The sequence below is a fragment of the Nyctereutes procyonoides genome, unplaced genomic scaffold (assembly GCF_905146905.1).
Source record: "Nyctereutes procyonoides isolate TBG_1078 unplaced genomic scaffold, NYPRO_anot_genome, whole genome shotgun sequence".
NCBI lineage: Eukaryota > Metazoa > Chordata > Mammalia > Carnivora > Canidae > Nyctereutes > Nyctereutes procyonoides.
The window spans coordinates 4,627,329-4,642,611 of NW_026575051.1; the positions used below are offsets into that span (position 1 = coordinate 4,627,329).

The window sequence follows — 15,283 nt, forward strand, 5'->3', positions numbered from 1 at the left end:
AAAAATAGTTTATTTTTATTTTTTTATTTTAAAAATTATTTATTTATTTATTCATGAGAGATACAGAGAGAGAGGCAGAGACATAGGCAGAGGGAGAAGCAGGCTCCCTGTGGGGAGCCCAGCATGGGACTCGATTCCAGAACCTGGGGTCATGATCTGAGCCAAAGACAGGTGCTCAACCACTGAGCCACCCAGGTGTCCCAAGTTAATTTTATTTAAAACAAAATTTTTAGGGCAGCCCCGGTGGCTCAGAGGTTTAGCGCCACCTTCAGCCAGGGGCGTGATCCTGGAGACCCGGGATCGAGTCCCACATCGGGCTCCCTGTATGGAGCCTGCTTCTCCCTCTGCCTGTGTCTCTGCCTCTTTCTCTCTCTGTGTGTCTCTCATCACTCAATAAATAAAAAAAATATTTAAAAAATTTTTTTTAATGTTTTTTTTTAATTTTTAAAATTTATTTATGATAGTCACACAGAGAGAGAGAGAGAGAGGCAGAGACACAGGCAGAGGGAGAAGCAGGCTCCATGCACCGGGAGCCCGACGTGGGACTCGATCCCGGGTCTCCAGGATCGCGCCCTGGGCCAAAGGCAGGCGCCAAACCGCTGCACCACCCAAGGATCCCTAAAAAAATTTTTTTAAAATATTTTATTTATTTACGTGAGAGAGAGCACACAGGAGACAGCACAGAGGGAGAGAGAGAAGCAGACCCCTCCCCACTCCAGCAGAGTGCCCACCCCCAGGCTGGGTCCTAGGACCCTGAGATCTTGACCCTGAGCCAAGGGCAGCCACTGAGCCAACTAAGCCACCCAGTAGCCCCTTTAAAATTTTTCTTAAAATATTTATTTGAAAGAGAGAGTGAGGGAGAACATGGAGGGTGAGGGGCAGAGGGAGAGGGAAAAGCAGACTTCCCTGCTGCAGGGAGCCTGATGAGGATGCGGGGGGTGGGGGGGGGTGGGGGGGGAGCGCTGATCCCAAGACCCTGGGATCAATACCAGAGGCCAAGGAGGACGTTTAACAGACTGAGTCACTCAGGTGCCCCCTCCTTTTTTTTTTCTAAAGAATTTTTATTCATTTGAGGGGGATGGAATAAGTGAGAGCATGAACGGGGGGAGGGGCAGAGTGAGAAGGAGAAGCAGACTCCCTGCTGAGCAGGGACCCCCCCCCACACACACACACCCCATGCGGGGCTTGATCCCAGGACCCTGAGATCATGACCTGAGTCGAAGGCAGATGCCTAACTGACTGAGCCACCCAGGTGCTCCAAAAGGTTTTTATTCATTTATTTAAGAGAGAGAGAGCACGAGTGAGGGAAAGAACAAAGGGAGAAGGAGACACAGAATCTCAAGCCGACTCCACACTGAGCCGGAAGCCACACATTGGGCTTGATCTCATCATCCTCAGATCTTGACCTGAGCCGAAATCAAAAGTCAGATGCTTAATCAACTGAGCCACTCAGGTGCCCCTAAAAAGATTTTTGTTGTTGTTATTGTTGCTTTTAACATTTATTATAGTTACTTTTGAGGAGAATGTATTCATATTTTGTATACTTGGAATGCAATTATATTTTTAAAAATCCTTGAAGAATTAATGCAGGTTCAGATCATGATAGGAACAGAAGGTAGCAAAGTGGAACTCAGAAAACAATGAAAAGAAATTTCTGGGTCTCGGTGACACTAGATTCAATGAGAATATGTGGAGAATTTAGAGACAGTATAACTAAATGTCCAGATTTGGGTCTGGCCGGGATTTAGAAGTGAGCATCAAGATTTTGGTTAAAATGAAAGTCGGTTTAGGAATAAGAATCAGATCAGGAACACAGATAACTTCTAATACCTTCTGATTTAATACCATTGCAACAGGCCTTTTTCAAAGAGAAACATGCTCAAATTTCTATACTTACACCTTGTTTTGGTCTAAAAATGACATTTCTTAGCTTGATCACTGGCATTAGTTACCAGATTCAATTCCACATGAACTTTAGCTGTTTTCTAAAATCAAATCTCCATTTTAAAATAAGATTTTATTTATTTGTTTGAGAGAGCGAGGGAACGAGAGAGAGAGAGAGAGAGAGAGAAAGAGAGAAGGAGCCCAGGGGATAGGCAGAGGGAGAAGCAGACTCCCTGCTGAGCTGGGAGCCCCACTTTGGGCTTGATCCTAGGACTCTGGGATCATGACCTGAGCCAAACGCAGATGCTTAACCGATTGAGCCACCCAGGTGCCCCCCTTTCTTTTTAATAAGCTCCACACCCAGTGTGCAACTCAATGCAGTATTTGAACTCAACTCCCTGAGATCAAGACCTGAGCTGAGATCCTGAATCGGATGGTTACCTGACTGAGCTACCCAGATGCCCCTAAAAATAAATCTACTTTCGGAAGACAGAGATTCCCCGCCACCACTGCCAACTGGGATGCTGATAAATAAGGACTTCTACCATGAGCCAGGCACAATTTATTCTCACAGCATGCTTGCATATCTGCAGCTCAGACAAGTTAAGTGACTTGTCCAAGTAACTTGGAGCCATAGTGTTGACCAAACACCCTCTATGAGCCTGGTGTTACTTGTGTCATCACTGGTCCCTGTGGAAACTTTGAAAGGTGAGTGGGCACATTGTTTCACCTCTCTATGGGCCCGTTTTCTAGTCATAGTGGGGACAATAATTGTACATGACGTTAGGGAAGTTTTGGGAATGGAACGATGCAAGTAGGTGCTTAGCACAGTGCTGAGCACAGAGCAAGTGCCCTATTGATGTCGGCTGCATGTCTTTTACCTTCATTTTACAAGTGAACAAATGTGAGGCCCAGGTCTCTGAGGGGCTCAAACCCAGGGCTCCCTGGGTCAGCATATGCGGTGCAATGGTGAAAAGAGGGCATATTGGGAAAGTCTGAAGCAGTGGTTGAGAGTTGGAGGTGTTGCTCAGAAATAGACTCAAGAGTCCTTCTTCACCACATCCCAGCTGGGAGACGTTCGGGCAAGCTTTCCCCTCTGGCTTAATGTATCTTGCCCTCAACCTCAATTTTTCTTTTCTTTTTAAGATTTTATTTAGTCACGAGAGACACAGAGACATAGGCAGAGGGAGAAGTAGGCTCCCTGCCAGAAGTAGGGCAGGGGAGCCTGATGCAGGATTGGATCCCAGGACCTGAGTGGAAGGCAGATGCTCAACCACTGAGCCACCCAGGTATCCCATGGCATAGTTTAACCAGAAGTTCAGGAACTGGATCATGGTTAGAGTTGGGTTGCGGTGAGGTTTAGGGCTGAAGTTCACACCAGGGTTGGGTTTCAGGTCAGAAATAGGAAGAGCGCAAGGGTGGGATTAGGTGTCACTGAAGGTGTCTGGCACACTTAGAAATGGGCGTTTATGGGTTCTGGGATATGGCTGGTGCTAGGGTTAGTGTTTGATGCAGTGGCTCTCAGGCAGGGCATTTGGAAATGGGGGGAGGTGTTTTGTCACAATGGGGACGCCTTCTGTGGGGCCTGAAATTCTCACTCTTTAAATTTATGCCCTTGGTCAAGTCATGGTTCTCAAGGTGGGGTCCCTGGACCAGCAGCTGCACCAGCGGTCACTTGGGAAGTCACCGGCAGCGCAAATTCTCGGACCTTACCACTGAGCACCAGCAGCTGGGGCGCAGAGGCGAGGGGGCAGTTGGCACTCTAGTACCCCCTGGGGGATTCTAGTGTCCACTCAAATGTGAGAACCACTGCAAAACAGCGCTGTGTTGAGACTGACACTGCTTCACCCTCCGGCAGGTGTCCACACTTCTCTGAATAACGGAGCACATCTCAGAGCTGCGGATGGCGCGGTCCATGAGGGAAGGGACTTTGAACATCCCGGTCACCGCGGTCTCTCCGTGTTGAGGAACTGACCGAGGAGACAGAGACAGAGCTATCCGTGAACAGGGAGGGGAGACCCTGCCTTTCCCTTATTCTCTTGGTTCCCCAAAACATGAGGCTAAGGTTTCCCGGGCTTCCCGATAGATTTCTGGCACCAAGGACCTCTCTACATGCCTGCGGGTCCTGCTGGCGCTGGGGGCGGAGGTGTGGGTTCTGGAACACCCACCGTGCACTCGCCCCAAGTCCCTTTGCGTGTCCTCAGTGCACGATTGCGGCCTGGGGGCCTTCCTTGACAATTTAGGACATTTTTCCTTTTTTTTTTTTTATCTTTTTAAGATTTCTTTATTCGAGAGAGAGAGAGAGAGAGAGAGACGCAGAGGCAGAAGCAGGCTCCATGCAGGGAGCCCGATGTGGGATTCAATTCCAGGACTCCAGGGTCACGCCCTGGGCTGAAGGCAGGAGCTTTAACCGCTGAGCCACCCAGGCGTCCCAACTTTTTTTTTTTTTTTAAGATTTTATTTATTTATTCATTCATGAGAGACACGGAGAGGCAGAGACACAGGGGGAGAAGCAGGCGCCATGCAGGGAGCCCGACGTGGGACTCGATCCCGGGACTCCAGGATCACACCTCGGGCTGAAGGCGGCGCTAAACCGCTGCGCCACCAGGGCTGCCCCGCCCCCCCCGCCCTTTTAAATTTTACTTTTTATTTTGGAACAATTTCAAACTTACACATGCGTCGCAAGACCAGTGTAACGAACTCTGGAGTACCCTTGGCTTAAAGACCCCATGTGAGTTTGCCGGTTGCCGGAATGATGGCGTTTAGGGTCGGGGCCGGCTGGCTTTGCGGCGGTTGTCTGGTCTCCCTAGTCCTCGGGCGTCAGGGCTTGTCGGGGGAACAGAGCTGCACGCCGGCTTCACGTTCGATTCATGTGACTGGAGACTCGTCTCGGACCCAACCTCGGTGTACGAAGCCCCTCCCTGAGCATCATCTCAGCTGAGTACCCAGTGGCCCTGGGGGGCGCAGGGACCGCGAACCAACCCGAAGCCAGGCCGGACTTGGCTTGATTGGCACATTCACTGGACCAGCCGGGAGCATTCTTGCACCAGGCAGCCGAACCCAGGGGTTCAAGAGGCGTGTCCTCAAGTCTCATCTCCCTGCATCCCCCCCGTGGTGCTAGGAAAGGTGACAACAAAGGTTGTCTCCCTGGTCACATCGATTCGCCGGGGCGGGACCTGACTGGCTCCACCTGGGTCGCCTGCTTCTCCTTGGATTAGGTGGTTTGGGTCAAGAGGATGGGGGTGCTCGGATTGGCCAGCGCAGCCTTGGGCCGCCTGGGGGCGGGGCTCTCTGTAATTGACAACCCAAGGAATTCCTAGGGGAAACGGTAATGCTAAAAGGATAAAGCGGGGCCGGGCGGGGGGGGGGGGACTGCTACTGCTGATCAGTGGGCGAGTAGGCCGCATGGGGGGCCATCATCAGAGTCAGGATCAGAATCCCAGCGGTGTTATAGCTGCTGCCACAGTAGCAGCCCTGGCAACATTCACTGCGAGTTTGCTGGGTTCCAGGCACTGTTCGAAGTGTTTCCTATATTAGCTCGTTTAATATCAACCATTTTATGTTACTTTCATGAACGTTTTCCGTACGAGGCAACTGCACGGAGAGGGGCAGTCACTTGCCCGAGGTCACACGGCCCAACGCAGCAGACCCGGGGGTCCCACAGCCGCAGGCCTCCCTCCGGAGAAACGCCCCGGGACACACCCTCCTCCATCCTCCGTGCAGTAGCAGCAGGTCTCCTGCTCTGGCGGGGCGCCGTCCCCAGGAGCACTCGTCCTCCAGCGCACCTGTGAGCCCCGGGAGAGTAGAACACCCCCGCAGATTGCTTAGATTGCTTATCGGAAGTTCACCATTACCTCCAGAGCCTGGAGCACAGCCTTGGGGAGCAGAAGACAGAATGGGTGGCTTTGTAGCAGTGCTTCTCCACTAGAATACTTACCAGACCTTCACAAAATCCCAGTGGTCAAGCCACAGCCCAGACCAATTAACCAGTATCTCTGGGGTGGGGCTCAGGCTTCAGTATTCTTTAAGGCTTCTCCAGTGAATTAAATATCCAGCCAAGGTGGAGAACCATTCGTTTAGAGGTCTTCTGGCTCAGTGGAAGCAGCTGTGGGTTTACCTGGGTTTGAGACCTGGCCCTATCACTGCAAGCTGTGTGACTTTGTGCCAGCCCCTTAACTTCTCTGAGCTTCAATTTCCTCATGTGTGGAAGAAGATCTGTTGTCAAGACAGCGTAGGGGGGGGGGGGGATCCCTGGGTGGCGCAGCGGTTTGGCGCCTGCCTTTGGCCCAGGGCGCGATCCTGGAGACCCGGGATCGAATCCCACGTCGGGCTCCCGGTGCATGGAGCCTGCTTCTCCCTCTCCCTCTCCCTCTGCCTGTGTCTCTGCCTCTCTCTATCTGTGTGACTGTCATAAATAAAAATTTAAAAAAGGAAAAAAAAAAAGACAGCGTAGGGATTGTCAGGACTGAATTAGATGTCTAAGGCTCCTAGCACAGAGCTGTCGCTGAGCTCCATCCTTAATATTAAGGAGCGGGCCCTGGTCTCCTGCAGGATCAAACCTACGCAGGACCACCCAGAAAGGCAGAGACGCCAATGACTCACCACCACTAGGATGGGGCTGTGGAATAGATTTTAGGGGCCTTAGGGACCCTCCGACCCCAGGTTCTCCCACCTTGAGCCTCTGCCGTCGCCGAGGGCTTTGATGATTCCGAATGGGGTGAAATTGAGACAGGATGGGGCCGACGCGCGGGAGTGGGAGCAGATTGGGGAAGCGGGGTGCGGGGAGGAAATGGCTGTGGGAGTGCACTGACTGAGCCCCACCACCAGGTGGCGACAGGAACCCACCCACTGAAGGCCCAGCCTTAAGGAGAGGAAGACAGAAAAACAGATTATTAGAGAGAGGACTTTTTTTTGGTTTTGTTTTGTTTTTTTGTGCCCCCCTTTTTTCTTTTTTTATTACTAGGTATATGCTAAAGTCGTATTTTCTTTCATTTCTGTTTACTTCTTGCAGCAGTCCTGTGGTAGGCAGCATTACCCTCCTTAAGTGGGTGAAGAAATTGAGGCAGTCCTGCTAACTGGCAACTGGGATTAAACCCAGTCATTCTGACTCCAGATGCTAGTCTCTTAACCACTGAGGTCATAGAAGGTCAGAGCTGCGAGGGCCTTTGGAAATTCTCAGGTCTTGTGATTCCTAAACCTGTTTGATAAAAAAAATCACCTGAGGCTCTTTTAGAAAAATTTCAGATTCCTGGGGCCCAGGCCAGGCACTGAATTAGAATGTCCCGGGAAAAGGGGCCTGGGAATGTGTGTAGTTAACAAGAGTCCCAGTTTGGAAACATGGATCTGTTCTCAGAGAGGGAAAGTGACCTGTTCAAGGTCACATGACCAATCTCCCTCAAGCTCCTAGTACCTTGAAATCCAAAAGCCAGGTCACCGCCTAAAAAAAAGATGAGATAATATACCATGTGATCCAGCAATTCTACTTCTGGGTATATCCCCCGAAGAATTCAAAGCAAGGTCTTAAAGAAATATTTGAACACCCATGTTCACAGCAGCATTACTCTCAATACCTAGAAGGTGGATGCCACCCAAGTGTCCATCAACAGATGAATGAATAAGCAAATGTGGTTTACATATGTAATTAAATATTATTCAGTCTTAAAAAGGAAGGGAATGCTGTCACATGTTACAACATGGATGAACTTTGAGGACATTATGCTAAGTGTAATAAGCCCATCACAAAAAGATGAATAGCATATAGTTTCATTTATATGAAGTACATAGAGGAGTCAAATTCACAGAGGCTGATAGTAGAATTCTGGTTTCCGGGAGCTGGGGAAAGCGGGGTATGGGGAGTTCATGCTTAACAGTATACAGTTTGGGAAGATGAAAAGAATTCTGGAGATGGATGGTGGTGATGGTTGCACAATAATATTTACTTAATATCACTGAACTGCACATTAAAAATTGGTTAGAATGATTGATTTTTATGTATATTTTACTACAGTAAGAGATAGTGGGGGGAAAAAAGAGATGACCATAATCTGTGCCCAACCCTGGAGGATGGTAGTAATGAGAAATAAGAAGATAAGTATGATCTCCTTTATCTTTTTTTTAAGTTTATTTAATTAATCTCTACCACTAACTCAAACTCACAACCTTGAGATCAAAGGTCACATGCTCTTCCAACTGAGCCAGCCAGGCACCCCAATATTCCTGATCTTTTAAATGACTTTGTGAATAAATATTACATGGCCATTGAGGAATACCATAAAATCACCTCTCTCCTCAAAAGGGTTATACTGGAGCGCTTGGATGGCTCAGTGGGTTAAGTGTCTGACTCTTGATTTTGGCTCAGGTCAAGATCTCAGGGTCATGAGATTGAGCCCTGGGTGGGCTTAAGATTCTCTCCTTCCCTCTCCCTCAGCCCATCCCCTGCCTCTCTCTCAAAAACAAAACAAAACAAAACAAAACAAAAAAAAGGATTGTACTAAAAATGTCTGAATGTATTTTTTTCCCCAAAACTTCATCAACTTTCGGTTTTATCATTTTACTTTTTTCTTTTTTTTCCTTTTTAACTTTTTAAAAGTTTATTTGTTTTATTAAAGATTTTATTTATTCATGAGAGACACAGAGAGAGAGAGGCAGAGAGAGAGGCAGAGGGAGAAGAAGGCTCCATGCAGGGAGCCCGATGTGGGGACTCGATCCCGCGTCTCCAGGATCACGCCCTGAGCCTCACGCTAAACCGCTGAGCCACCCAGGCATCCCTCCCCAAAAATGTTAATTGCAAATTTATTATACTAAATAAAACAAATCTATGTTTATTGTTAAAGTGAATCAATAAAACTACTACATCTGTTATTGAGAGGGGACAGTGGCCCCTGCTTTGATTTTTCCTGCTTATTCAGGAATTCTAGGTTCTCAAATGGAGGCTATCAAGGAAGAGGGATGGAGTTGGGGACCATGTATATAAAAACTGTTCATTTTACTGTACCACCAGCTCCAGGGGCTGTTATTATTTAACATCTAGATCCCTCTCCTTGTGGTAGGACAATGGTGGGGGAGAGGCTGAGCAGGAATGTTCCCTCATCCTCGGCCCACCAAAGAGTCCTGCAATTGCCAGTCCAATTCCTCCTCCATCTCTCTTCTCTTCCTTGTCTAAAAAATATTTTATTTATTCATAAGAGACGGGGGTGGGCACAGACATAGGCAGAGGGAGAAGCAGGCTCCACACAAGGAGCCCAATGCAGGACTTGATCCTGGGACTCCAGGATCACACCCTGGGCCAAAGGCAGACACTGAACTGCTGAGCCACCCAGGGATCCCTGTCTTCCCTTCGTTTTTTTTTTTTTTTTTTAAAGATTTTATTTATTTATTCATGAGAATACACAGAGATGAGAGAAAGAGGCAGAGACACAGGCAGAGGGAGAAGCAGGCTCCACGCAGGGAGCCCGACGTGGGACTCGATCCCGGGTCTCCAGGATCAGGCCCCAGGCTGCAGACGGCCCTCAAACCGCTGAACCACCAAGGCTGCCCCCCTGTCTTCCCTTCCTAAAGAAGACTGATTCTTCCATGTGGCTAAAAAATCTGGGTATGGAGGAAGAACCTTAATTTATTATTATTATTTATTATTATTATTATTATTATTATTATTATTTGGTGGGAGATGGATATTGAAAGGAGCAGCACAGAATAGCTTCAGGACATGAGGAATGAGGGAAGAGAAGAAAGAGGATTTTAATTAGTGTGGCTGTGAACTGTGTATCTGAATCCCTTTGAAGTCCTTTGAGATGCGCGACTAAGGAGTGAGATTGCTTGTTAATTACTTTAGGCTATTGGGTTGTATATCTTGGGTCACACACTGTTCTGACTGAACCACATGGGGCTGTGTTTTATTAGGGTTCCACCCTTATTAACAAAGACCAGGGCATGAGTTCTTGAGGCTCCAACACCCTGACCTTCCTGCTACTCACTGCCAGGGCACACCCTGGACCCTGTCGTCACCCCAAACTGCTCCACCTCCGAAACTACAATTCAGACATCCCCTCTCTGATTGGCAGTCTTCCCACACTACACCTGCTACCCTTTGCTCACTTTCTTCCACTACACCTCTCCTTTGACCCCATCAGGACTTCCAGCCCATCGATTCCAATTGTGCCCAATCATTTTTTCTCTTTCTTTTTGGTAATGCCATCTACTTTTTCCTTGAAGGAAAATTTTCAGACCCCTGGCGAACAGCAGTTGGTCGTGTGATGCTAGTCAGTCCAGGGAAAGACACCCCCAGGACTGTTGCTGAGATTCCAGATAAGGGGACATTTTCTTTCTGCTCAAGTGGCTCAGTGGGCAGGAGGACATAGCCTGGACTGGCTGGGGGTCTTCCTGGGGATGAGAGCCTGCAGGATAATGGGAAAAGCTGAGCAAAGAGAGATTTCTCATAATCTTGTTAGAGTATCTGGAACTAGCCGTTCCTGAAACTACCTTGGATTTTTCAGATAATGAATCAATATCTAAGATTTGTAAGTCAGGGTTGGATTCTCTCACTTGAAACAAAGTGACAGGGCACCTGGGTGGCTCAGTGGTTGAGCATCTGGCTTTGGCTCAGGTCATGATCCAGGGATCCTGGGATTGAGTCCCACCTTGGGCTCCCTGTGGAGAGTCTGATTCTCCCTCTGCCTGTGTCTCTTCCTCTGCCGCTCTCTGTGTGTTTCTCATGAATACATAAATAAAATCTTAAAAAAAAAAAAAGACCTGATTTTACAGTGTCACTGTAGCTAGACTCTAGATCAGGAGCTCCTAAATGCGGTTGCTCATCAGAATCATGAGTGGAGATTTTTTCCCTTAAAACCTTTGCATGAAGGATAACACAGATACAGAAGAATGCATAAAACATAAATGTACATGTTAATGCATTATTATAAAGCCAACTCCCATGTAATCTCACCTATATCAAGAAATAGAAAGAACATTGTTAGACTCTACAAGCCCCAGCCCCTTCCTCTCGTTCACAGGGAACCACTATCCTGACTTCAATGGCAATCACATCCTAGCTTCCTGAGATCATTTTCAGCCTGAGTATGCTTCCTGTTGGAAGAGGTAATCAAGAGGACATGACTGTCAGTTGACCCTGGAGCTGGACTCAAGTAATCTGAGGCTCCTCATCCCCTCTCCCTACATCCTTGGAATGTATCTTCTACCCACCATTCCCATAGTGGGAGCCATTTTCAAGGACATAGTCTTGAAAGAATAAGGTGGCACTGAGACTGTCTGGGTATACACGTGACCAAACTCACATCTGGCAGGTGAGTGCGGAGTTCTACTCCTTATGGCCACTATAGACAAGCCTTGCGGCCAGGAGTGGCCTGTCTCTTTCTTGGGTCTCTCCTTGCCCTCCGTATATAGGCGCCAGTTTTCAAACTAACACTTCCCTAAACACTGTGGTGTACTTTTGCCTGTTTTAGAGTGTTATGTAAATGGAATTATTTATTAATCTTAATGAAGCCAAATTTGTCAGACTTTTCTCCTTTAAGGTTGGTGCTTTTGTATCATGAAAAGAAATCTGTCACCACCCTGAGGTTTTTTGTTTGTTTTTGTTTTTTAAGATTTTATTTATTCATTCATGAGAGACACACACAGAGAGAGAGGCAGAGACACGGGCAGAGGGAGAAGCAGGCTCCATGCAGGGAGCCCGACGGGGTACTCGATCCCGGGACCCCAGGATCATGCCCTGGGCTGAAGGCAGGCGCTAAACCACTGAGCCACCCAGGGATCCCCTATCTTTTATAATCTTTATTGTTCTGCCCTCCATATTTGGGACAACAACCCACTTGGGATTTATTTGTTTACGGTGTGAGGTCAGAGTCAAGTTTCAGTTTTACCTCGCATGAACACTCAATCCATTTACTGAAAACGCTCATCCTTCCCTGTGCTCTTCAATGCCACATGAATCACAACCCCACACTGCCCATATTGACATCAGCTTCTGGTCTTTTCCCAGTCTGTTTGTCCTTGTACATATATCACCCTCTCCTCATGACTGTACGTACTTTTACAAAAAGTCTTGCTTTTCAGTAGAGTAATATTTCCATGTTGTTCTTTAGGAAGGAAACTATCGTTAGCCCCTTCATTTCCATATGTATTTTAGAATCAACCTGTTGTGTTCCACCAAAAAAAACCCTCAACCCCCTCCTCGAAAGAAAACTCTGTTAGGATATTTATTTGATTGCACTGAACCTGTAGATCAATACATTGTTCAACATCAAGTCTTCTAATCTTTGTTTCCTATTTAAGATGTACATGTTAGGAAGAGAAGATATAGGATGAAGGGGACCTATAATAATTTCTTTTTCGGGGGGAGTGTCCAGCTTTATTGAGATATAGTTGACATATAACACAGATTGTAAATTTAAGGTGTTCAGGTGTTGGTCTGATGCATTTATATATTACAGAATGATTACCACCATAAATTAGCTCACACCTGCATCCTGTCACATAATTATCATTTCTTTTTTTGGTGAGAACATTTAAGATCTACTCTTTAAGTAATTTATTTTTTAAAAGATTTTATTTTTAAGTAATCTCTACACCCAACATAAGGCTTCAACTTACAACTCCAAGATCAAGAGTCGTATGCTCTACTGGCTGAGCCAGCCAGGTGCCCCTGCTCTTAAGAAACTTTGTGTGTGTGTGTGTGTGTATATATATATATATATATATATATATATATATATATATATATAATATTTAAATTATACATTAAATTATATATTTAAATTAGATATATATCAAATATATGAGTATATAATTTATATATATATAATGCAGTATTATTAGCTATAATCACCATGCTGTATATTAGATCCTTAGAATTTGTTAATCTTGTAACTGGAAGTCTGCACTCTGGAAGTTTATCTTGCAATACTTGAACATGGACATATTTATGTGTGTGTTTGTGTGTACTCACACATGTCTATTTATTTATTTATTTATTTATTTATTTATTTATTTATTTATGATAGACACAGAGAGAGAGAGAGGCAGAGACACAGGAGGAGGGAGAAGCAGGCTCCATGCCAGGAGCCCAATGGGGGACTTGATCTCGGGACTCCAGGATCGCGCCCTGGGCCAAAGGCAGGCGCTAAACCGCTGAGCCACGCAGGGATTCCCTATTTAGATAATTTAAAATTTTTTCTGTATAATGCATTTTTGCCCATCTTTTGATAGATTTATCTCTAAATAATTGGTATATTTTAAATTTTTTTTAAATTTTTATTTATTTATGATAGTCACAGACACACAGAGAGAGAGGCAGAGACACAGGCAGAGGGAGAAGCAGGCCCCATGCACCAGGAGCCCGATGTGGGATTCGATCCCGGGTCTCCAGGATCATGCCCTGGGCCAAAGGCAGGCGCCAAACCGCTGCGCCACCCAGGGATCCCCTAATTGGTATATTTTAAAATGCCATTCAAGGAGCTTACAGTTCAGATTCTTTGGCTCAACTTTTGGAGAGTCTGAGTGAGTAGTTCTGGGGGCATCTAGATATGAATTTTGAAAAAGCTGCCCAGGTGATTCTGATGCGTGTTCAGGCTTGGGAACATGGGCATCTCTGTGGCTCCACTCATTGTCTCTTTCCAGTCCTGTTCAGCCCCCTCCCCCTCCAGCTGGCCTAATCCCATAGGCCTTTGGCTGCATGCAAGTCTCTCTGGAGTAACCCCCCAAGCCCTGCAGGCCCCACCATCTCTCTTTACTCAAAGTCCCATGCACTTTCAGAAGGGGTTGTCTACACCTGTGATTTCAACTTTTTAGGCTTGCATACTCCTTTAAATAAATTTGAAAACCCATGTAGCCCCTCACGCATTTTTGTTTTTGTTTTTAAGATTTATTTATTTATTTGAGAGGGGCAGAGAGAAATTTAAGCAGACACTACACTGAGCACAGAGCCCCACGTGGGGCTTGATCCCATGAGCCTGAGATCACACCCTGAACCAAAACCAGAGTCAGTCGCTTAACCAGCTGCAGCACCCAGGCACACACACCCTGCCCCATGGTTTTTAACTGACATCTCATTCAAACCATCCTAACTCACCCCTGTGCCCTTCTAGTCTACCAGGCTGGCTCTTCTTTTCACCCTGTCATTCATTCCTGCAAGGTGGCTTCTGCTGCCTGCATGCCACTAAAGCTGCACTACTCTAGGTCTTTAGATTCTCATGTCACTCGGTTGAGGGGACAATTTCAGTCTTTGTCTTCCCTGCTTTCCCTACAGCATTTGGCATGCTCTCTCCCTGGGTACCCATGACACAACATTTTCCTATTCCCCCTACCCCACGTCTCTCAACTCACTGTCTGTGTTGAATGATTGAAGGGAACAAACAGGGAGAGAGGATCAAGGGTACCTGGGAAGGAGGGTGCCAGAAGGGTTTCCCACAGAGCCTCTCTTGTACCAAGACCTGCCAATCATACCCACCCATACAACTTTTTTCCCCCACAATGAAGAAAACAGCATTGGTCACTGTAAAAATTTAAGCATACTGAAAAGAAAAAGAGAAAGGCAATTATAATTACCCGAAATCTCCCTACCCTGAGAACATTCACCATCATACTGCTGGTGCCCATCTCTCTGCCTCTCTATGCATTTATATGTGCACCTACAAGTGTTAGTTTACAAAAAGCTGGCAACAATGGTTATTAACCTAGATGTCTTTAAAAAAATTTTTTCCTTATCTGTTCATTTTATTAAAAGCAAAAATAAAAATAAACAAGTAGAACTTCATCAAAATAAAGAGTTCTGCACAACAAAGGGAAACAATCAACAAAACTAAAAGATAAACTACTGAATGGGAGAAGATAACTGCAAACAACATATCTGATAAAGGGTTACTATCCAAAATATATAAATAATTTATATGACTCAGCACCAAAAAAATTGCAAATAATCCAATTAAAAAATGGGCAGAAGACATGAACAGACATTTCTCCAAAGAAGACATCCATGGGGTCCCTGGGTGGCTCAGGTGGTTGGGCATCTACCTTTAGCTCTGTTCATGATCTGGGGGTCCTGGGATCTGTCCCCACAATGGGCTCTCTGCTCAGCGGGAAGCCTGCTTTTCTCTCTCCCTCTGCAGTTCTCCCTGCTTGTGTGCTCTCTTGCTTAAATAAAATCTTTTTTTTTTTAAAGAAAACATCCAGATGACCAAGAAACACATGAAAAGATGTTCATCATGACTAATCATCATGCAAATTAAAACCACAATGAAATATCGCCTTACACCTGTCAGAATGGCTAAAATCAAAACACAAACAACAAATGTTGGTAAGGAGGCAGAAAAAGGGAACCCTCTTACACTGTTGGTGGGAATGCAAACTGGTGAAGCTGCTGTGGAAAACAGTATGGAGGTTCCTGAAA

The 15,283-nt window shown here is 46.3% G+C and overlaps 1 long non-coding RNA gene across 1 annotated transcript; it reads left to right on the plus strand.

Annotated features, from left to right (window-relative positions):
* The first annotated feature begins 1,238 nt into the window (after positions 1–1,238).
* LOC129512856 (uncharacterized) lies at positions 1,239–15,283 on the plus strand. Its single transcript, XR_008665100.1, has 3 exons — positions 1,239–2,592; positions 10,893–11,183; positions 15,056–15,283. It is a non-coding gene; the product is annotated as an uncharacterized LOC129512856 (long non-coding RNA).